The 23892-nt window shown below is 40.2% G+C and overlaps 1 protein-coding gene across 7 annotated transcripts in view; it reads right to left on the bottom strand.

The window, feature by feature from the left end:
- Positions 1-3342: 3342 nt before the first annotated feature.
- The window catches only part of LOC149913020 (uncharacterized), a 37411-nt gene continuing 16861 nt past the window's right edge, over positions 3343-23892 (bottom strand). For 6 of the 7 annotated variants that reach the window (XM_090132207.1, XM_090132210.1, XM_090132211.1 and 3 more), the window contains one exon: positions 22082-23724. The gene's annotated coding sequence lies outside the window, so the exon portion shown is untranslated. Of the gene's footprint in view, positions 3513-22081; positions 23725-23892 lie in introns of those variants that run through there. The other variant, XM_090132212.1, reaches the window with a different exon arrangement.

Genomic DNA, 23892 nt, shown 5'->3' with positions numbered 1-23892 from the left:
GATGGGGTGATTTCTACAGATGTGTGCACACTTTTGCTGTGCAAGCAGCAGGTGGTTTGCAGTGTCAGGGCCTCCCACAGACACACGGGCACATGCCAACAGCAGCGATGCATTTGGCATGAAGTCCTGAGTGAGCTGAGATGATGAACTTCTGCAATTCTATGACCAGCAAAAAATGTATCTTGTGAAATATCCTTTCAGTAACTGTTTCAAGAAACTGTACCTGATTGCCTACAGGACTTGCTGAAGTACTTCAGTACAGCACAGTGAAAGAAACTAATCTCTAAAAGCTGTTCCAGAGTCTAATTACAAGTGTATAAAAGTGAGCAAGAAACAAAAAGACCACAAGCATGCCTTTGTGTGGTCAGAAGCACATAAACATTTACACGTACATCTGATCAGTGAATATCTATCTAATTCAAATGAATAAAGTCAACTGTCTAAATACGCACAAACATGTGAAAGCTCTCACAGATACCGGCTGCAAAATAAAAGTCTACAATTTTGAAGCACTCATTTAAAAAAAAAAAAAAAAAAAAAAATTCTTCCAGAGGCTCACTAATACTGAAAGATTTCATGGGTTTTTTTTTTCAGTGCGGTGTATCACATTTCCCTCAGTGTGTTTTTACTAAAAAGACAGTTGTAATAAAAGAACGCTCACTGTTTCCAACTGTTTCCAAGCTTTTATAAAACATAAAAGCATAAAGTTTTATTAATGCTGGTGGAAGACAGCCAGCGTAGGGTAGAAATCTGTATCAACTCAAACCTTAGTGTAAACTAAGTTACTTGGAGCCACAAAACAACCAGCAAAACCCAGCGCCTGTTCCCTCTTATAGAACTGAGCTTTCACCCACTCTAAATACAAAAACGGAGCGAGTGCCCCACTGAGGCATTCATTAAGCCATTAAAGACTATTACAAGCACAAACACAATAGTATTCACGGCATTCAACAAACTTGAAGCAGATACTTACAGGTAGCAGCATTACTTCAGGAGGCTGAGCACAAGATCATGCTGTATGAAAGGAATGAGTGTCACTGACCCAGTAATGTCTGGTTTTAAAAGCTGGCAGAGAAAGAAACCCAACGAATGGGCGACAGAAGGAAAGACAGAGAGTGAGAGAGATGAAATTCCAGTCTTTCTGGTCAGCTTGGCTGTAGTTTCCTTCGTCCTAATAATCGACAGTAAAACACTCTTTGCTTGCAGGATTGCTCCTGGCTGCAGAGCCTCAGAGCAGCACTGCTTTCAGGCTGCCTATGATAAGGGCATTCTGAGATGCTTTGGAGTGTTTACACTCAGCAATGCTTCTCTGGCAGCCAGCCCCCGGATCTTCACTTCCCCTTCTGCTAGTTAAGTCTGTTGGGACTAGAAACTGAGCTCCTGTTAATAGCGTTTGCTCATTTTTTCTTCCCACCTCTACTGGCTGCCTGTCTGCTGCGTGCACTCACACAGACACACACACGCACACAAACTCTTGTGTGCATTAAAGACAAGAGACAGAGTTGTGAGATAAAATCTTTTCAGTTCCAGTTTATCCCCACCAAAAAAAAAAAGGGGGGGGGGGGGGGGGGGAATCCTTACTGAAATACAGATATGATTAATTTCTTCCCAGAGATAACAGCAAGTCAGCAAGTCAGATTTGATCCTTTTTTGGGACAGATCATGAAATTAAAATCAAATGAATTATTGATTTTTTTTTTGTAGTGTATATTGCATGTTTACAAATGTGATCCATTTTAGAAACTGAAATGTTTGGCTGAATGTGATTCTAAGTCCTATTGCATATGAAAGTTTTACATATTCAATCTAATACACATTTGTTTTATTGACTGTTGCTGTTGCTAAGAGTATTCATTTTTTTTCTTTTCCCATTCAGAACCACAGGAAAGAGGAAGGGTGTAGGCCAAATCCCAGCAGTGGTACAGTATCTCAAGATACCCCTCCAGCCTCTGTCCCCAGATTTATATCAGATTTGTAGATAAGAGTGTCTTCTGGGACCCTCTGTAAAATTTTCTGCCACTCTGGTTCGTTAATGTACCCCAAGAAGAGAGCTCAACAGCACACCCTTAAAAAGCACAGAGGCTGCAATGCGAAGTAACCTTTCTCAGAATTACCAGGGACAGATCAAACCGCCTTTATTCCCACCTCAGTATTTTGAAGCTAAAGGCATTTTTAAGCATTGAGGACGCAAAGGTTTTCAGCCTCAGGAGCATTGCTACAAGTCAAAGGGAGGTGAGGGGAAAGGTTGGTGGCTGCTTTGTGTAAGCAGGAGTCAATTTCTCTGTGAATGTAACTGCATGGCACGTCGCCTCCTCTTGCAAGATCAAGGAAGCTGAGTTCAACCCTCACACTGAAAGGAAAGTACACTAAAAAATGGAAAGACACCATCAATGGTATAAAAGAAAAGAACCAGTAAATATTCCCGTGGCACAGCGTAAAGGCAGATGAAGAAAACAGTGATTGTTGAAAGTTAGAATAAAACTCAAAGCTATACCATGTGTAATATGCAACACTCTGGGCTGTATTTGCTTAAGAGAAAACACTAGGCAACAAAGAAAGTCCTTCAACTACAATAACAGTATCAGAGAGGTATAATGTCCTAGTTTTCTGACCTATATTAATCCTTGGATTTTTTAAAGTTTCAGAAAAATTTGGAATGAGTACTCATCTGCTCTGAGCCATGCGGATGACGATAATCTGTGTGTTTGTATTTGTGCATATTGAAACATGGATTCCAATTCACTGTGATGAATGGTCTGTTTGTACTGTGCTCTGCTCAGCATCACCAACATAACTGAACTTAGACACTGATAGAAGCAGCGGCGGCTTATTTTGAATTGTAACATCTTTGGCCCTTTAATCCATAACATAATTGCAAAAGATCCTTTCAAACCAGTTTCATTATTCTAGCAGTGAGCTTGGCATTTCATTCCTTACTGCCATCCTTAACTATGACTGATTTTTGCAGTTTATCAGTGTCACATTCTCTAAAGAATAAAACAAAATTACCAAAGTTTTCTTGAGAAATGCTAGAGCACTGAAGAGAAGACATACCTTCTGTGCATACACTAACTTCTTATTTCAACATCTGTCCACATGGGAAACAGAATGCTCTGTTTCCTGTGAATTAAACATAAGTGCAGTTTATACCTCCCTAATTGTTAACTGCAATCTCTCAGCTCTGACTGTTGATGCAAAGATACTCATTCAGCTGTTGCTTGTAAGCTTTCTTTAACAGGATATAGTAACAACCAGTTTATTTCTTTCCTGGCTTTTATCTGTAAAGAAAAACACCAGAGACATAAACTAGACAAGAACACACAAGAAGAGAGTGATCTCCTCTTTTATTTCAAATTACATGAATAAACAATGTCCTACACTAATACAGTGTCTACTGCTGTACACTGATCTTCACTCAGTCAGCGCTTCTGTACGGAGCATGAGGTTCTGAATGCAAGAAAAGACACATGCTCGTCAAAAACCTGAAGATGCACACAGGAAGATCTGCTGTACTGTGGGGAAAAGCAGAAACAATTATTTCTCAGATGGTCAATAGGAAACTAAGTGCAGTCATGCTGACAGAGAGCTGATCCTTCTGTCTGTCTATAAGGTAGCCTTGCATGAGTGGTGAGGCACTGACATAGGCTGCACAGAGAAGCCCCATTCCTGGAAGCAAGAAAAGACCACGTTGGATGGGCTCTGGGCCCTCTCATGACTGGAGTTTGGAACGGAATAATCTTTAAGTTCCTTTCCAACCCAAGCCATTCTATGATTCTATGATTCTGTGATAAAACATCTTTTGAGGAAGCCTGTTCCAGTGTTGATCATCTTCATTGTAATTTTTTTTTCCTACTGTCCAATCCAAAACTCCCCAGTACTGCTTTGTGTTGTTCCTGCATAACCTATCATCTGAGAGAAGACCTTCACCTTTCACTTCCCCTCTTCAGAAAATTATTAGGAAACAAAAAGACTGAAAATTATTATTTATCAGCATTACCAAATCTAATGTAATGTAGGAGAAGGCTTCAACTCTCCCTACAATCAACAGTAGGAGCGTTGAGTAACACACTTTTATACAAACAATGTAGCACAGATTTTCAACTTCAAGGTCATGAATATGGCTGAGGCACGTCAGAATGTCAAAATGCTCACTAGACTGTGTCATAGTTACAAATAAGTATTCTGGATATTGATTTTAAATCTTTAGTCCAACTTCTTGGAAAGCATTTTGTGTTTCAACTATCCTGTTGAAAGAAAAATTTTACTCATTTCAGTCAACTTAAACAACTTGATTCATTGATGTCCATGTTATATCAAGACTATTTGAAGATATGATTACTCTTAAGAAGTCAAGATGTGTGCTTATAAACCCCTAAGATTATCAACTAGAATATATTATACACAGTTATGATGCTATTTATTTCACATCATGGAAAATGTTTCATTTATATTTACTAAGATCTCTAAGAGTGCATTCTTCTGGTTAAAAAAATGAAAGAGAGAAAGGGAATCAATATGCCATGTTTCAGAAAAAAAAAAAAAAAAGTGTTTTTCTTTGTTGTTGTTGGCATTGCTCATTTGTTTTGTTGTTATTTTTGTGGTTTTTTTCTTTTGTAACACTGTCAATCTAGATGAATCTTTGGGTAAACCTAACTTTTCTACAAAATCTGTCTCGCATCTGCAAAGCCTTAATCTCCCTAGCTGTCTATAAACTGTGTCTTTAAACATTTGAGATTGTTACAGGAAATACATGATTTACTGTTTCTTATCATTCTGACAACATACAACTGTTTCTTGAATAAGTCTGACAACAGTCCACTTCAGATTTGGATACAACTCCAGGGAATGAAACCACGCACTGCAGTGCAGTATTGGTATCACACTTACTAACTTCACACAACCTTTGAAGAAAATACTGTGATACATTAACTTCTAACAGAGCACAGCTATTAGAAGATCAAATGCACTGTGTCACTGACAGCTGTTTCGTTGGGAATTACATGCAGTGTATGTGTAATAGCACAGCCTTTGATTACAAATTATTCTAGTTTTTAACTACAGGAGGGGCATAAATTCTAAGGCTAAGAATGTCATTCTGAAAAATCAAACTACTAAAAATAACCTACAAGACAGTACAAAGCAATCACTTTGTGTCAAGAAGATCCAAACCTCAGAATGGTTTCTGAAATGGAAGATTGAAATGAGTTCAAAGTGAGTAGAATTTTCAGGAAGATTTGTAGCTTCACTGAAAAATCCAAAATTGTTGCTATTCTCTTTTTTTTAAAACACATTTTTCTTGATTTTCTTTTTGTCTTGAAGCAGAGAAATGTGAATGGAGATCTACAAAGACTTCAGCATCTTGTCATTCCCTGAAGTCCTTTGGCCTGAGCACACATCAGTGCTCCTACGGGTTCTTCAAGTTATACAGTCATGAAGGGCAGTGTACATACTGCTAATCATCAAAATATCTCATTATAGCCATGATTTTTCCTTTCCTAATTGTGACACAGACTTGGAGAAAGCTGTTATAGCATGAGAAACTTAGGCTAGCACTGTTCTTGCAGAGCATCTTCCATATCAGTAAAAGACATGTTTGTGTTTTGAAGCCTCATCACAGAATTTTAATTCTAGAAAATGCAGTTATGAATATTTGTACTTGTGCTTCCAACATCTATTGGATATTGATACATAGAATGGTCTGGGTTGAAAAGATCATCTAGTTTCAACCTCCTGCCATGGACAGGGTCACCAACCACCAGACCAGGCTGCCCAAAGCCACATACAGCCTGGCTTTGAGCGCCTCCAGGGATGGGGCATCCACAACCTCCTTGGGCAACCTGTTCCAATGCAGCATCACTCCCTGAATGAAAAACTTCTCCCTAATATCTAACCTAAATCTCCCATCTTAGTTTAAAATCATCTCCCCTTGTCCTATCACTATCCACCCTCTTAAACAGCTGTTTCCCTTCCTGTTTATATGCTCCCTTCAAATACTGGAAGGCCACAGTGAGGTCTCCCCGGCGCCTTGTCTTCTCCAAGCTCAGCTCCCTCAATCTTTCTTCATAGGAGAGGTGCTCCAGCCCTCTGATCATCTTAGTGGTCCTCCTCTGAACCCATTCCCAGAGCTCCACATCCTTCCTTTACTGGGGGCCCAAGACCTGGACACAGTACTCCAGATTGGACATCACCAAAGCTGAGTAGAGGGGGACAATCACCTCTCTCTTCCTGCTGGCCACCCCTTTTTTAATGCAGCCCAGGACACAGTTGGCTTTCCAGGCTGCAAGCACAGACTATTGGCTCATGTCCATCTTCTCATCAACCCCCAAATCCTTCTACACGGGGCTGTTCTCAAGGGGTTCTTCTCCCATTGTGTATACCTGGGATTGCCCCAGCCCAAGTGCAACACCTTGCACTTTGCCTGGTTGAACTTCATTATATTCACATGGGCCCACTTCTCCAGCCTATCCATGTCCCTCTCGTTGGCTTCCCTTCCTTCATATCATACTGCATTACTCATATCAACTGCACTGCTCAGCTTGGTGTCATCTGCAAACTTGCTGAGGATGCACTCAATGTCATCATCTATGTCACTGATAAAGATGTTGAAGAGCACTCCTCCTTGGTGGACATCACTGCGGGACACCACTGGTGACAGGCTTCCACCCAGACATAGAAACATTAATCATAACATGTTGGCTGTGTCTAGCCAACCAGTTCTTAATCCACAAACAGTCCATCTTTCAAATCCATATCTCTCCAATTTAGAGAAAAGGATGTGGAGAGGGACCATGTCAATGGCTTTGCAGAAGTCCAGATAGATGACATCCATCACTCTTCCTCTGTCCACCAATGCTGTCACTCCATCAGAGAAGGCACCAGTTTGGCCAGGCAAGATCTGCCCCTGGTGAAGCCATGCTGGCTGTCTCGGATCACCTCTTCATCTTGTATGTGCCATAGCATGGTAACCAGAAGGATCTGCTCCATGATCTTCCAAGGCACAGAGGTGAGCATCACCATCCTGTATTACCTTAGGTCATCCTTTCTCCCTTTCTTGAAAATGGGAGTAATGTTTCCATTTTTCCAGTCACTGGGGACTTAACCCAACTGCCATGTTTTTTTAAATATGAAGGAGAGCTGCTCAGCAACCACATCAGCCATCTTCCTAAGGACCCGGGGATGCATATCATCTGGCCCTATGAACTTATATAAAATCAGTTTCATGAGGAGGTCTTGAATTTGTCCCACTGTTACAAAATCCACTCCTCTCACCCTCACTTTGGAGATTCAGGGTCCTGGCAGACAATTCTCCCAATTTCTAATCTAATTTCTAATCCAAGCTGCTACTATAAGCTGCACATCGAAGGAAAGAGAAGAGATTGAGCTTTTCAGATGTTCAGGTAGGATAGTATGAACTGGTTGTCAGAAAGCTAATATGGCCACCCGGATTTTTGACTCTTGAGGTTGGGAATGGGCTGATATGTCTCATAGATGTCACACAGAAAGCCCAGGATGAATTTTTTTCTATTCCTTCCTGAGACAGCAGGAGGCAAAAACAGGTCTTGAGCATTACAAAATTAATGAGCTTGTCATAGTTGGAACTTACAAAAGGCATCACAGGAGAAAAAATGTCCCCACAATAGAGGTAGTAGCTGAATTACAGCTTGTGAAGAGCTGGCTTACTCTTTAATGTACAAAATATAGGATATAAGAAGACCATTTCTTTTCTGTTTTGGGGGGTTGTGGGTTTTTTTTGTTTTGTTTTGTTTTTGTTTTGTTTTGTTTTTTAAGTTGAGAAGTATAGGAGGAAAAAGGTAAAGACTGCTTGTTTAAAATGTAGTCAGTCTTCACAAACTAAAAGAAAAATGCGAAAGACTGCTGTATGTTGGCAGTCTGCCTGCTTCCTGTAACAATACTTACAACAGCCTTTCAAAATATGTTCAAAAATATTTTCTTTCCCTTTAAATTCTCTTGTTCCCTCTACCATCCCTCTATCAAAAAGCCCAGGTCACAGGGCCCCATTAATGCATACAGAGAATTCTTGTCAACATTACAAAACTACCCAATTTACTACAACTTTTAGAAATATAGCTTTGTCATTAAAATAATATCAATACATTCAGTGTATGTTCCTTAGCTATTTTAATGTAAATCAATTAAAGCAAATTAATGGGATCTGAACATTTTTATCAGGTGCCCAGAGTCTTTGAAAATTGAGCCTTCTTAGAGACAAGCCGTTAATTTTGGCTTACATGGATTTAGACCACAGCTGGCACAACTGGATTTTCAATCTACTTAATGCTTCTGAAGTTTCACTGACTTTCCTTGTTTAGCTTACGTTGTCACTGACTATGAAAGACTTGCAAAGTAAAGTATTCGAAAAATATCATGAATTTCACTTTGTTTTCTGCAGGAACGTGCAAGTTCTCCAAACTCAGAACACTTCTCAGGTGCATAATCTGTTGAGTCTAACTTTTTATAACTGATACAACTCCAGATCTCAGCTGGTAGCTCGGGTAAAACAATGCATTCAGTATTCTGAAATTACCCTTCACCTATCCTTGTATGTGCTGCATACAGGACCCGGGAATGCTAACCATCATAAACACTTTCCATTCCTTAAGTCTACATTTTTACTTACAGCAATATGTTCATAAGTGCGACAATGTATTCTAAAACCACTGCAATCACTAATAGTTTAGAAGGTATGCCAAAGCCTTTTAGCACAGGATGGAGCTTTAATCTGATATAATCCTCTAAAAAGATTAGTTCCTGAAGAATTTTCATATATTGGCTTTTAGCCAAGGTATTATTAAGGTGACAGTTTAATTAGAGAAAGTTGAATGAGTCTTCTGAGATACAGGGAGGAAAGAAACATCACCTTGAGAGAGTTTGGGAAATCTAGGAAGATGTTAGTTGAGTTATGGTGGTAATTAAGGGATCTGATACTCCCTAGCAATGAATGAAAGCATCAACTGTAAATGCAAAGTCCACAATTCTCCAGAAAATTGTCACTGCATATACAGATATTCCTGTGTTGTTTCTACTTAAAAAGTGAAGTCCAGCTGAGACCTAAGCAGAATTCAGCATTGTCTGGTCAGATACCAACCTGAGAATGAGAAATACATGGGAAGATAAGAGAGAATGGAAGGTGCCAGCTTGAGAGATAAAAGGAGTGTAGAACAAATTCTACATTAGAAAATGAGAACCTGAAAGCCAGTCACCAAGGTACGGCCTGCAGCTCCATCTTATGCAGCCCCAAAGCATGCCTCTGTTTTGGTATTTGTGCATTTGCAACAGTTCCCCAGCTTGACACAGATGTACAGATGGGAAAAAATTGCAGCAAAATAAATAAATAAACAAACAAACAAACAAACAAACAAACAAATAAATAGAATTACATTTAAATAAAAATTAATGAAAAATTAAACAAAATTCACTGCAAAATCTGCAAGTATTACAGTTAAGCTGCATCTGCATCAGAGAGAAAATTTCTGAGAACTTGACACAGGGTCCTCCCTAGGTGTGTTGTGTTAACTTCATAGTCTCCCTTTTAGAAAATTGCAAAAAAAAACATCACAAAACACCTGAACACCTGAACACCTGAAATTACGAACAGCAAATACTTCCTCAAAAATTTAAAATATCAGCCCTGTAGTCACATATGTAGCTGGCAGCATTTTTCTTAAAGAAACCTAATGCTTCCTTTTCTTTACCTGCCTGCTAGAATTCTTCCTTTCCTTTTTTCAAATATATTTTTCCAAGTCTTTACATGACCAGAAGATGTAGATTCATTTGTTTATCCTGGAAATGTTTTTGTTTGTTTGTTTGTTTTTTAATCCTCAGTATCTGCTTCTTGTAATTTATTATGATTCTCAAGCCTGGATTTTAAGTTGTAAACTGGTTAGCTAATATCTTGGCTTCCTTTATCTCCATGTGAAAAATTATTCTTTTGAATGTTGTACCAACTTAAACTATATGCTCGACTAGAATCAGTATCTGCTTTTGGTCTTAGATTCTTTTATAGCTGCTCTTCTTAAAACTTTCAGCAAGGTAATGGTTCAGAAGTCATTCACTTTCCTCCCTACACTGGATAGAGGATGAGCTCAATCAAAAAAATAAATAATCTTTGTTTAAAACCTATTTCCAAACTGAGACTCTTTACAGAGTACCATTGAGTGATACTGAGGATTCTGTTCCCCCAGAAGACCATTCAAACAGAGCTGGAAATCAGCCAAACCAGGCCAGTGTGAAAAAGTGTAAAGCAAATCTCTTGAGAACTGCAGTGTGATGGAGAGAAATGCTGTTATTTCTCAAGGGATCTAGGTGTTGTGGAGGTGCAGAAATATGAATGAGTAACCGTGAAAATTCTTTGATATTCTCACCTTCCCTTCACAAAGATTAAGGTTTAATAGCAAGATCAGAGAAACTGGGCTCTCTCAGACACAGGAGCAAGCTGGGAAATTTCAAAGTCAGCAGTAGACCCAATCATAGTGTGTATTTGTTCACAAGGAGAGGAGGACATGTCTTAAGTGTCAGTGTTAGATTAAAATATCCAGTTACTTTATTCAACCATGCATGCAGACACAGGGAAGAGAAAGCATCACCCCCAGAGTAGAGTAATTAAATTAATTTATTCACTCTAAAAGGAGTCACAGTTCTGCACAGCTTTTGAAAATGGGATTTTCTAGGCTGAGCTCAGAGTAAAACAGATGTCAGAAAATGAAAAAGAAAAAAGAAACTACCAACGAGTGAATGGACAGCATTAACACACTCTGAAAGATACTGCAGCATCTGTTTGTCCCTGCCACCGAGGAGCTGTGACTACCTTTGACCAGGGGTTGGATTCTGGAGCAGGGTCAGGAGATTGCCTGGGTGCCCCTCACATGCTTCAGCACAAGGACCAAGACAGCCCCCAGGCTATTTCCCAAGACTCAGCAACTGTCAGCATTTAGGATATGGCCAAAACTGCTGATGTTTTGGAACTGAAAACCAGCATAGAACAAGGTTTTATTCTACTTCAATCCCCAAAGAGAAGGCTTTGATTTGAAAAGATTAAAGCCTTTACTCCACCTAAAATATTGTTTTGTGATCATAAATAAAGTTTTCCAATGGCTGACTGTTGGTTCATTTCCAGAAAATTTGCTATTTAGTCATCCTAACTGAAGACTGAAGACAGGGTCCAAGGAGACACAAGTGCTGTAAAACACAGATGAGACAGAATCCTTCCCTCTGGATCAGAACAGGGATCTCTTACTTCTAAACAGTTCAATGCATCACCATCTGCAGTAACATCATTTGATACTTAAGAAGATTTCCAGAATTAAAAAGGACCTTTTGTTAAATAACTTATAGATTTAAAAAAGAGAGAATTTTAATGTCACAAATGCTTGGGCTGTGCTTCAGATTCTGGGAGGAAATTTAAATGTTAGCATTATGAAGTACTCCAAACTTCACTAAAGCTCTAAGCTCAAGCAAGACAAGCCAGCAGCCTCACCAATGCAATTTACTGAACTATTTAGTTTTTCAGCCAGCACCTTTATTAAAGCAACCAGTGCAGACAACAAAAACTCCACTAAATGTCTGGCCAAAAACTGTAATTTGATTCTTTTAAATCGCAGATTCAGGTCACGTGTGTACTACCCGGAAGGGAATTACATGAGCAGTATCAAAGGCCTCTTACCCGTGGTGATGGATATAGTCTTGGCTCACAGGCTTTATAACATACTGAATTTCAATCTTTGGAGGGTTTGGTATTCTGCTAACTGCACTAAGATAAGGTAGAAGGGACCAAATAAGGTAATTAAAATAAATGAGACTAAAAGCATATCCTGAGAGACTTGTCTTATTTTTTAAAAACTGTTTTCTGTATTTGCATGCATACAACAGTAGAGATTGGAGCCCAGCTGCTGTGCTGTGGAGATGGACAGTATGTTCATGACTGAGACAACTCAGCTGCAGCCACTTAGATGGGTACAAAGTTCAGAGAAAAAGTTGCTATCCAAACATGTCTTGGGTCCCCTCTTCTTACTGACTGTCTGAACAAAATATCAGTACCTTCAGCATTACTGCCTCCTGCATCAAAATCAGAAGCAAGTCCCACCATGGCTTGCCACTGTTGGAAGATGCTTTGTGCCCTGCACATATCATGGCAGAGGCCAGATCGCAGCTGCCAGTGCAGCACTGAACACTTGTGAACCAGTGCTGTATAGGCTGGCTCTCCCTGTGTGCATCCTGCTGACTACACCACTGACACAGAAGCCATAAGCGCACTGGTGTGGCTGCACTGCACCCGTATGTGTGGCTGGGTGGAGATGGAGGATGAGCAAGCAGCAGAAAGGCATATTTCTTTTCTTCATTCACAAGCCTGTCATAGTACTTCTACAGAGAGTTGAGGTAGTAGCTAAACTTCACACTTACAACACTTAGCTCAACCTTGCAGACAAGCAAAGGTAGTTTTGCTTGTGGCTGATGCAGGCAATGGCTCAGAAGTACCACTATCTTGCTTTCAGACCATGTCTGAAAAGATGTAAACCTCCTTTGCACTTACCATCATAGAATGGATTAGGTTGGAAAGGACCTTAAAGATCATCCAGTTCTAGCCCCCTGCCCGCCACCAGTTCAGGCTGCCACGGGCCCCATCCAACATCCAACCTGGCCTTGAGCACCTCCAGGAGTGGGCACCACAGCTTCTCTTGGCAGCTGTGCTAGGGACTCACCGCCCTCTTGAGTAACAAATTTCCTCCTGACATCTAAATTAAATTTCCCCTCTTTTTGCTTAAAATCATTCCTCCTTGTCCTGTCACTATTAGACAGTGTAAAAAGTTGGCCTCCCTCCTGTGTATAAGCTTCCTTAAGTACTGGCAGGCCATAATGAGGTCTCCTTGGAGCTTTCTTTTTTGCAAGCTAAACAAGCTCAACTCCCTCAGCCTTTCTTCACAGAAGAGGTACTCCAGCTCTTATCTTGGTGGCCCTCCTATGGACTCACTCCAGCAGTTCCATATCTTTCTTTTGTTGGAGGCCCCACACATGGATTTAGATCAATAAAAACTGCTAGAGGGAGAGGAAGAACAATACTACAAAAATAAGCTCATATTTCCTGTACATTAGCATAATTTTGAATAATATTTATTCAAATGCATCCTTTACATACTTGATCTCTCACTTTCCTATTGCATCTCCCAAGTAGGATTGACCTTCCCTCTAGAGCAGCCCTGCAGGAATAGAAAACTAAGTCAAATTTCTCTGGCCTTCAGAGAAGCAAGCCAACCAATTGCAGTGACAGGCATCACTTAAAGTTTACAGCAAGTTCATAACCACACCTTAGTGCTCATTGTAAGCCAAACATTGGCATTAATACTTAACATAATCTGGAGCTGGATAGAAAATCCCCCTTACTACCCCACTTGCCTCTGTCTTTGTCCTTCAGCACTACATGAGATACTGACAAACAAGAGGCCAGACAGAAAACATTGTCCATCTCAATGAAAATGCAACGTTACTACCAAATCTGACAGGAGTTACATGTAGTACAGCTGAGCCACTTAACACTTGCTCATACTATGGACAAGGATGAAGGTAAGCTACAAAACTGCAGACTTTCTGTTCAGGTTTGGGGTAAGAACACCCTCTATTAAATAAGTGAAAGCTGTGATAACATTAATGATTTTGTGGTAAGGATCAATCTTTATCTTTAGGCTTCATAAATTTTGCCTCTGAATACCCACTCAAATACAGAAGGGACAATCATATCAAATAAATTAACCAATGGGGTTTTTTTTAACCAACATGTAAACCAAGAGCTTCAGCCAAAACACGTTAGGCTTTTGTTTACAGTTTCTTGCTTAAAATCTTAAGTTGGTGTTCTTTCTCTTCTGTATTATCCTATTCAGCCTCAGCTTTCTCATTCCTGATCTTCATAAATGTCATCAACATAATCCTTTGAAGTCCTATTTCTGTCAGTTCTGAACTCACCTCTTGACAGTATTTTGCACCTACTTCTTCCCAGGAACTTCATACAGTGAGTTCCCCTCAGTTTTATCTGTGTTACACAATCCTTAGAGTTGGAAGGAAGCCATAAAAGTCATCTAGTCCAACTCCGCTGCAGTGAAAGGGATATCCACAGCTAGACCAGGGTGCTCAGAGCCAGGACCAGCCTGATCTTGAATGTCCCAAACAATGGGGCATCCACCACATGTCTGGGCAGCTTGTCCCAGTGCTTCAGCACCCTCACTGTAAGAGTCTTTTTCCTTATATCCAACCTAAATCTCCCCTCTTTTAGTTTGAAACCATTTCCCCTTGTTCTGTCGCCACAGACCCTGCTAAGGAGTCTGTCCCCTTCTTTCCTGTCGCTCCCCTTTAGATACTAAAAGGCCACTGTCAGGTCTCTCTGGAGCCTTCTGTTCTGCAGATGAACAGCCCCTGCTCACTCAGCCCTCGCTGGAGACGTGTTTCCATCCCTTGGATCATTTTTGTTGCCCTCCTCTGGACACACTCCAGCAGGTCCATGCTTCTGTATTGAGGACTCCACATTTGCAGACATGGAGTCTCCATCTCCAATTTGTTGGCATCACGTGTTTGGGGTTTCATGTGACGCTGTCACACCAGCAGAGAGTTGTCATCAAGTTCACAATCAGTCTTTTACTTATCTGTACTTTTCAAAACACTTGCTATCAATGCATATTAATACTAAAATATTTCTGTTTAGAAAACTTCAATTTTAAACAGTAATTGAAGAGTTTCTTCTCCAGGACAGGGCATGCCAAGTGTCAGCTCTTCAGTCCAAATGAATTGACGTTGTCTGGGTAGATCTTTGCACTTGCATGTTGCCTCACTGAAGTAAATATGCTTCTCTCCATTCAGAGTTGGTCAGGGGATCCGAGCCTTGCCTTGTTGTTACAGTTCAACAGAAATATTATTACCAGTACCTTTTGCAAGCAAAGCAGCAGTCATACTGCTGCCACAAACCCTGCCAAATAAATTGCTAATTGCATTCAAAAATTATGTGCAACTTCAAGTTTCTGTCAAACAGAAACGTCAATTCCTATTTTGTGCCATGTGTTTAGGATCCCCCACTATGCTATCCAGCCAGGACCCAGCAGTATGACAGCATTTCAACTGCTCACTCATTCTTCTGGGCTAAGATTGGGCAGGCAAGGGCTTCTACCCAGAAATGTCAGCTCTTTCCGAGCTTATTTTACAACAGATGTTTGCAATCAGCTTTTACCGGTAAGCATAAATGAACAGTGATGTTTAAATTCTTAGCGTCCTCTAGATAGCATCTCATATAAACAGGAGTAAATTGCATATAAAAAATGACTTTAAATATGTTTAAAGCAACCAAATCTATTTCAGCATTCCTCTGAAAATGAGAGCACAAGTTCCTGAATATTCGCAGTGCAAGGGGCCCCAAGTTGCATCCCACTGGATTAACCAAAAAAGTTCCTAAGAGCACTGCCAAATGCTGGAGATGACAGGATGTGGAACACGTATGTCATCTTCCATAAACAAAGCAACTGCCAGAGTAACTATTCATGCTGCTTTTGCACAATGTATTTTGTTTCTAAAATGTGAACAATCACTCTTCACTCTCTGAAGCAAACATAAGATTAGGAGGTCTGCCATTCGCAGCCAGAGAACACTATACTGAAGAGGATATTTCAGAATGGGGAGTGAGGGGGTTGTGGTGGTTAGAAAAGACAAAGCAGGACATTTCCTTGAAAAAAAACACAGACTACTAGCTGTAAGCATAAGCAGCATTGACACCTGCTGCATCACTCAAAATCTAACAGAACTTTTTAGGAAATCAGCCTTAACTCTGCATCCTACAAAGAATAACTTTTTTTCCTAAATCAGCTCCATAACTTTGTGCTAAGTACACTATCCAAGCTCTTGCTTACTTTGGGAGAAACTTAACCCCTCCCCACACGAAAAGTGTTTTCTGTATTTTCTGTCATGAGCAGAGAGAGCTCAGTGGTTAATGACTAGCTAGAATTCAAAGTAGTGTCTTCTCTGTTAGTTTACAATCTTACTTGCTCTACTTCTTTGTTCTCACCTTTTCACCCCTATTTGCTTAGGGGGTGCAAAAAAAAAAAAAAAAAATCAGGAATCTCAACATTATGGCTTTTCTTTAAGGAACTCTGCAAAGGTGCAAACATATAGGAGGAAGAAACTGGGCCTAAAAGAATTCTCTTGCACCAGAAGCTTCTCTTGGTCAGAACATCACATTTTGGCTGTTACAAAATTAAGATATACAGGGAATTGGCAAAGTGATTTTTTCACCATAGTCTAGGAACTAAAAACTCAAGGAAAAAAGATACCACATCAGATTTTTGAGAAATGTTCAGCCTTAAAAATAAATAAATAAATAAACAAATAAATAAATAAATTAGTAGCTTTTTCCTTTTTCTCATGATATGTAGTATGTGTTTGGCTAACCCTTCAGAACATCTTTCTGTCAGTTAAGGAATAAGATCTGACTGCACACATGTGGGTCTCCTCCTGAGTGATACAACCCTTCAGCAAAATGAGACAAGAGAACAAACACTTCCGTTGACTCTTTTAAGAAAGAAAACAACCAAAGATACTTCTACAAACAAAGAAGTAATCTGAGAAGGAACCGTCAGCACTTAAAATCTTAGGAAGCTGAAAAGTAGGTAAAAAGATGAATTTAAGGCTCCTTTATAGCTTACATTTCAGTCCACCTCAAAGTAATAATGACGTTATCTTTTGTTTCATAGAGATCTTTTTCTGCTCATAAACACACACACTCCTTTAATTAGAATACAGATGTTTTGGAGAAAGAAAGCTGATAAAGTGAAATGTTGAATACATCACATGATAAAGTAAGTGTTTACTGTCTTCTTTTGTTTTCCTGAACAGGGGATGGATCTATCCTCCCATAAAATAGGATGGACAGGTCTGTTATTTCAATGCAGATGCACAGTTTCCTTAAGAAGAAAAAGAACAACACAGGACTTAAATTTGATGTGGACTGAACATCCCAACCATATTCTGCCTTTAAACTATTCAACAGGTCTGTTTTTCAAAACCAGTAATTACCTTTCTTTAAAAGTTAAAGGAGTCATTAAATTCAGTTCATGATTTCTACAGTCACCCTGGAGGTAAGAACAAAGTAAGCAGGGGGACAGATCTAAATGCAGGCAGGGAAGCAGGTATGTTTTACTTGCAGCAACGCTACTCATCCTTGCTTTATTTATTATTATTTTTTTTTTCCAGTTGGTTTTCTGTGGCAAAAACATTAAATTTCTGTTGTACAAAAAAATCCTTCTATTTTTCAAATCACACTCAGATGCCCATAGATGGGCCTCTCCAGGACTGTCATCTACATACATTGTACTGGTTGCAATAGCCAACTCCTGTGAGATGTATTTGCAGAAATGGAATCTAAACACAGTCTGCCAGAAGCCCAAAATGTGTAAAGTCACATTATCTGGCCTGAGCTAAAACACAGATCCTGGGTTAGTGTAGCAAAAGAGTAGCAGTGAAACCCTCTCTTATCATGGATGGCTGGTAAACTGCAATTACAGTCAGTCCCAGATGATTTCAAAGCCACAGATAACCATAAAATATCAGGTATGTCCATTAAATCATATCTTCATATATTTTAACTGTTCTAGTGAAAGCTAACTGCTTTCTCAGGGTGACCAAATGTGCAGGTTCTCAAGTACACACTTGTTACCATGCTACTCTTTTGCCACGCTCTCCTGACGTAGGTGCAAAAGCCCGTGTCTAGTGGCACTGACAAAGCAGCAGTGTTAGGCCCACTGGTGTGAGTCTCAGCGTACTGAGAAGAGGGAAAAAACTCCACAAAATTCCTGCATTTCTTCTAACAGATGCTTAAGCCCCCAAGGTAGACAAAAAGAATACTGAGTTGAGGCCCCATTAATCATTTCCAGTGCACTGCACTTTAAATTTAAGTTCTGCCCTGAACAAGCACTTAAATGCTTAGAAAAATCGCATGTCCTGCAAGACTTAGCAATATTTATTCTGTGCTTCATGCACAGAATGATGCTAAAGTAAGGCCCAGCAGAAATGAAAGTAAGACACGCTGTGCTCTCAGCAAGACGTTAAGCAGGTAATATTAGCCTGATCTATAAACCCACATTAATGAAATGATAAAAGGAAGGACAAGCTATCAGTGATTAAACTAAACACAAGTAAATATCTGGCAGGTTTAAAGAGTACTAGTAACATGCATGTCAGTACAGAACACATAGCTGCATAAACTGATATTTATTAAGAGTAAGCAGCCTTGGATTTGTCAGATGCTGTTCTGGGCATTGAGTTGAAAAGGAGGCTGTGGGGAGTAAGGATGCCTGGAGCATTTCTGCAAGGGGGGGTGAAGACCTTTTGATACCCCTGGAAAACACTTCAGGAATGATGTCAAAGTTATGGAGTAGTCAGAGACATGAGACAGAACAAGGAAAAAGTAAAAACAAAGGCTAGAGATATGGACCAGTTCCTACAGCCTCCCTGGGGGTAGGGGATGCAGGGACCAGTAAGTCCCCAAAGAAGAGGAGTTGAACATCCCACAGTGAGGTGGGAATCTCCCCAGCCTAAGTCAGGAAGGGACATTACTTGAGAAACGGTCAGGAGAGACAGGATGATCCAAAGAAAATCCCTAGTTAAGAAGTCTTAATGCAAATGGATTGGTTGGGGGGTCAAAGGATCACTGTGTTTCAGGTACCCACCAGTATAGAGACTGATAAGCTTTAGGTTGGGTTTGGATCAGAAGGAAGTACATTTTCTAGACGACACTGGAGCCTCCCGATCCACATTAAAATTCCTTTCCAGGGAGGTGGTTAATGACTCTCAGGTGCCTCTTTTGTAATTCAAGGGGCCAGTGGGAACGATGAAAGGGTACACCTCATTCAGCCACTGTTAACAGATGTGAGAACTTGTTTCTGAAGAGAGTAGGTTTATAGGCTTATCTGGCCACACATTTGACCATAAAATTTCTGTATTCAGTTTTGATTTAAGAGCCTGTCTTAGTTTCAGCAGGGATGGAATTAATTTCAATGTCTGCTATGATTCAGTGTTTTGGTTCTAGGAGAAAAACAATGTTGATAACACATCAGTGTTTATAGTTTCTGCTAAGTAGTGTTGTACAGAACCATGGCCATTTGCAGCAAAGGCCTGAAGGAGCTGGGAGGGAACAGAATTAGGACAGCTGACATAAACTTGCCAGGGAGGTATTCTGCACCATATGGAAGGTGGAGGGAGTACATATCTCTCTCTTCCACTGCTCAATTGGCTAGCTGGGCATCAGTTGTTGGGTGGTGTGGTGAGCAATTGCTTTCACATTTCTTGCTATATACAATCACATATATATGTGGTCGTAACCATCATTCTTTTCTCTATCTAAGTAAATAGTTTTATCTCAGTCCATTAATTCTACTTTTTTTTTTCCTCAGTTCTCTCTGCCATCCCTCTGGGAAGGGGAAAATGAGCAAATGACAGCATGGTTCTCAGCCACTTGCCAGGCTAAACCACAACAAAGCCAAAGTGTTTCGTTTATTTTTTAAGGAGAGTAAGTCAAGTGGTGCCAAAAGATAAGAGGGTTATTAACTTGCAGAGAAAAAGCCTCAGTCCATGAGGGCTTAATTACTTGCCTATTGAAGGTGGTGAATCTACCACAAGAGGTGGCTATAATACATGTCAGGGGACATCAGACAGGATTTTCAGAGGATGAGACAGGTGATCAACTGGCAGACAAAAAGCTGGAGAAGCAGCATTTTTGCCAGAAGTATCTAAGATCCTCCCCTTACTCCCAGTGGCCTGGACATGCTGAATGAAATGTGTTTCCCATTGGAGGAGTTATCAAATACTGGGACAGAAGAGAGAGAGAATAACTGGTTCAGCATAGATGGCAAACATGGCTACCCAAGGCATTGGCCCCGAATGTTTTGAAGGAACATCATGAGGGAAGCTTCTGTGGCTTCAAAGGATTAGCAGATGCCTTTATGAAAATCTTTGCTACCAGAGAGCTATTTGCCCTAGGAAAATGACCCAGTGAGGCATGTGCTAAAGTAAATAATAAACAAACAAAGCAAACAGCAAAAGGAGATAGACCCTGGGCAATGCAACTCTTCCAGCCATGTCATGCCAGGTAGATTTTACCAAGATGCCAGAGCTGGACAATTTAAATATTTCCTAGTGATAGTATACCAGCTTACGGGGGAGCTAGAAGCATTTCCTGCAGCCTCAGCAGCATCCGGCTCCATCATAAAAATATTCCTAGAATAAATCATTCCCAGATGTGGTAAAAGAGGCAACAGACTCAGGTAGAAGAACTCATTTCACTGTGAAGGTGTTGCAGGGAATTGTGACTGTGCTGAGGATAGAATAGGACTTGCATAATTCCTGGTATCCACAAAGTTTGGGAAAGGTGAAATGAATAAATGGGGAAATAAGGACACATTTTTGGAAACTGGTGATGGAAATTCAGTTACTTTGGGTCAGATTGCTGTCTTTGGCCCTGCCCAAATAAAGACAAAACCTAGCGGAGACAGGGCTATCACTCTGTGAGTTGCTGTTCAGAATGCCCTAGCCAAGTAGCCCCCAACCTAGAGGATAGAAGGAAATAAGTGATATTATCTAAGACAGTATGTGGGCAAGATATTATCAAATCAATTAGTGAGAAGGCTCAACTACCACAAGCCCTACCCTTGGACTTCACAAAGCATGGTTAGCCGGAGAGGCTGCCAGTGCTTCAACTTTTTGTTTAGCAGGGGGACAATTGGTAGACTATATAATGACCACTTGCGTGGTGGGTCTGTCAACCCGCTCCCAAATGATAAAAAATTATTCTGTTCACTGTGTTTGATATTAACATCACATATGGGGTGGTCCATAGCTGGGGGGAGTTACCCAACTGAGTTCATAAACATACAGATTAGTAAACATAACTTATGCACCATGTTGTTTCCAGGTAGTGAGCTGCACTAAGCCCCAGTATAACCCAACTAATTCAGAATCATATGAGGCAATGAATGTATCTTATACCTTAGCATATGTGGCCTTGTCAATGAGGTAGTTCAGTCTCTGTAGGAGAGTTGCATATTCCTATTTTCCTGCTAATGCCATGGGCAGCCCCTGCACTATGGGGAGTGTTACTGTAGGCATATCTCCTTATTACAATTCCTATATTTCTAGAGGACAGCGATCTGCATTTTGATGCAGACTGTGCTAATAATGTAAACCTACTGTCAAAGGGGGAGGCAATGCCCTAGGTATAACCCTACTGGGAGTCCCGGGACTAACAGTCAACAACCATCAGTAACTTACCATCTTGTACCCTTGCAAAGACAATCAGTTTTACATCTCAGGCTCTTGCAGCCCTTCATAAGGCGTTGGGGGAGATCTAACATTTGGCACTGCAAAATAAAGCAGCTATCAGTTGTCTAAGATAAAATTTGAGGGAATATGTTGCTTCAGTATTAGTGACATTTTGCTGTTGGTAGAAGACTGAGGATTTACAATGTTTAATGGAAAGTCTTAGATGAGATGACAGTGAACGGCTCATTCACATTCTCCAATTACTGGGACTAGCCATGAGAGAACTTTCCTTTTCTTCCAAGGTTCCCTTTTTGATTATAGGTATGGACCTAGTGAAATGCATGAGAAGTTTTGTATTCTCTTTCCTTGGAGAAATTTCTGGAGGACAGAACGTAGTGGCTTTACAGCATACATCTGCACCTAGAACTATACAAGAAGAAATAACAAAGGCTATGTTAGAAAAAGTCTGCAAGTACTCTCAGATTATAAGAAGAGAAAATGGGGACTTGAGATAAAAGAGGTTTGTTAATTACACTTGCAATGTATGATATGCAAGGAGGTCAGGGGGTCACTTATTAGAGAAAATGTGTATTAAGTAGACTGAGAAGTCTGTAACCTCTAAGTACTTCAGCCAGTAAGGAAGGAAGGAGGGGCAATACTGTCAAGAAGTAGGGATAAGAGGAGGCTGAAACTTCGATACTTTGAGAGAACCTGTGGCGACTATTCCCTTGTACTATCCCTTTATTTGAATAAAAAAGCTAGACTCTGTCTTTTTTTGAGATAAAGATAATTGAGCATGCCTGTTTAAGCAAGATTTTTCCCAATACCCTCAATGCACGGCACCATCATATCAGTGCATGGACTTGAGCAGCAAGGAGATTCTGAGGCTCCATGGCCTACACAGTTGGTTGGTTCTCTTCTCAGACCTCCTTCCCCGTAGTGAAACAGATGCCCAGTGTAACTTCTGCTGAGTTTTCTATACAATCCACCATGGTGTCAAGAAAGATGCAGAGGGCTGTTTCACAAGGGTATGTAGTGACATATACTACCTAGACACAAGGGGGAATGGTCTTAAATCAAAACAAGGCAGATTTAAGTTAGATGTTAGGAGGACATTCTGTACTCAGAGAGCAGTGAGGTGCTGGCAAAGATGCCAGAGAAACTGTGGGTGCCCCATCCCTGGAGGCACTCAAGGCCAGGTTGGATTGGGCCTTGGGCAGCCTGAACTGGTGGGTGGCAACCCTGCCCATGGTAGGCCAGTCAAAGTAGATGATCTTTTACATACTTTCCAAGAGAAAAAATTCTATGATTTTGAAACATAACCATTTTTAGCAAATTGATTATTGTTTTAGTCTTAGAACTTCAATTTCACTTCACTGCTAATAGAAGTGACTGGCAAAAGTCATGGAGTCTCCAAATCAGAGATGTTGGAGGATGTGCTTTCCCCAGGAGTATCTTCATTACAGGGCACAGAGTCAGCAAGATCATAGGTCAGGAAATAAATCAGCATCTCTTCATCTCTTTTTGAGAACTTCCAGTCCATTCCAGAGGCCACAGCTGCATTCCAGGCAAAGGGAGTCATTTCACAAGCAAATGATTTTCACTGTACCTCCACACATTGCATTTTTAGTCCATTAAAGCTTAAAAGATCTTCCTACCCTGAAAAGATCGTCATTCAGGAGCAAGCACATGGGCCACATTCCTCCCCACAAAGCTGCACACGTCCTTCATCAGTTTATGGTCTCATTTTCAGTGAGGATATGGTTCATGGGCTTTACATAGTACTACAGATTTTGTCAGGTGTAGAAAAGGTGAGAATAACTGGATTTTAAAAAAATGTATTTATTCTCGAACTAAAACAATTTGAGGTTGCCGGAGTTTCTTTAGTTTGATTCATTCTAATCCAAAATTGCATTCTTTTAAAAAAAGAACAATAACAAACGCTACGCATTTTAATGCTAAAACTTATTAACTTTCGAAAGTTTTGACATGTACTTCTCATTAATAATTAAAAAATACCCTGAGAAAACACCCTATTATGCATCCTGAAGATTATTACACAAATTTTGTGAATGGTTTTATTTAATTTTTCCTTTTCCCAAATGCATAAGGAACAAAATTTTAAGAACACACAACATAAACCTCATATAGTAATAACCTATCTTTAAGGACTATATTTTCTTCCCCATTCATACATACTGAGGACATTTCAAGCTTGGGCTGCACAAGATTGTATCAGGTTCCCACTACTGCCCACCGCTTGTCCAGTGGAGTGGCAAGGCAATTTGTTCTGTGTCAGTAACAGCATTCATGAGGCTGAGCAGATAAAAGGGCCCCGGATTTGATTTATTCCCAGAGTAGTTGAAGATGAAATTCCAGTTGCATTATTTCTCTTCATGGAAACAGCTGTGAGTTATAGCCAGGTCTCTGCAAGAGACAAGCAGATATAGAAAAGATGAAAAAGGAAAACATCTCCAGAGACACAGTATCTCACAAGCTCCAGGACATTAGCAATCAGCTTAGCTCAGCTAATAGTACTCTGTATGACAGGGAACATATGGCTTTCATAGTCAAAAAAGTTGGAAAAGCGTATCA

Source organism: Phasianus colchicus, chromosome Z (genome assembly GCF_987193195.1).
Source record: "Phasianus colchicus chromosome Z, bPhaCol1.hap1.1, whole genome shotgun sequence".
Taxonomy (NCBI): Eukaryota; Metazoa; Chordata; class Aves; order Galliformes; family Phasianidae; genus Phasianus; species Phasianus colchicus.
This window is presented reverse-complemented; position numbering and strand designations above follow the sequence as displayed.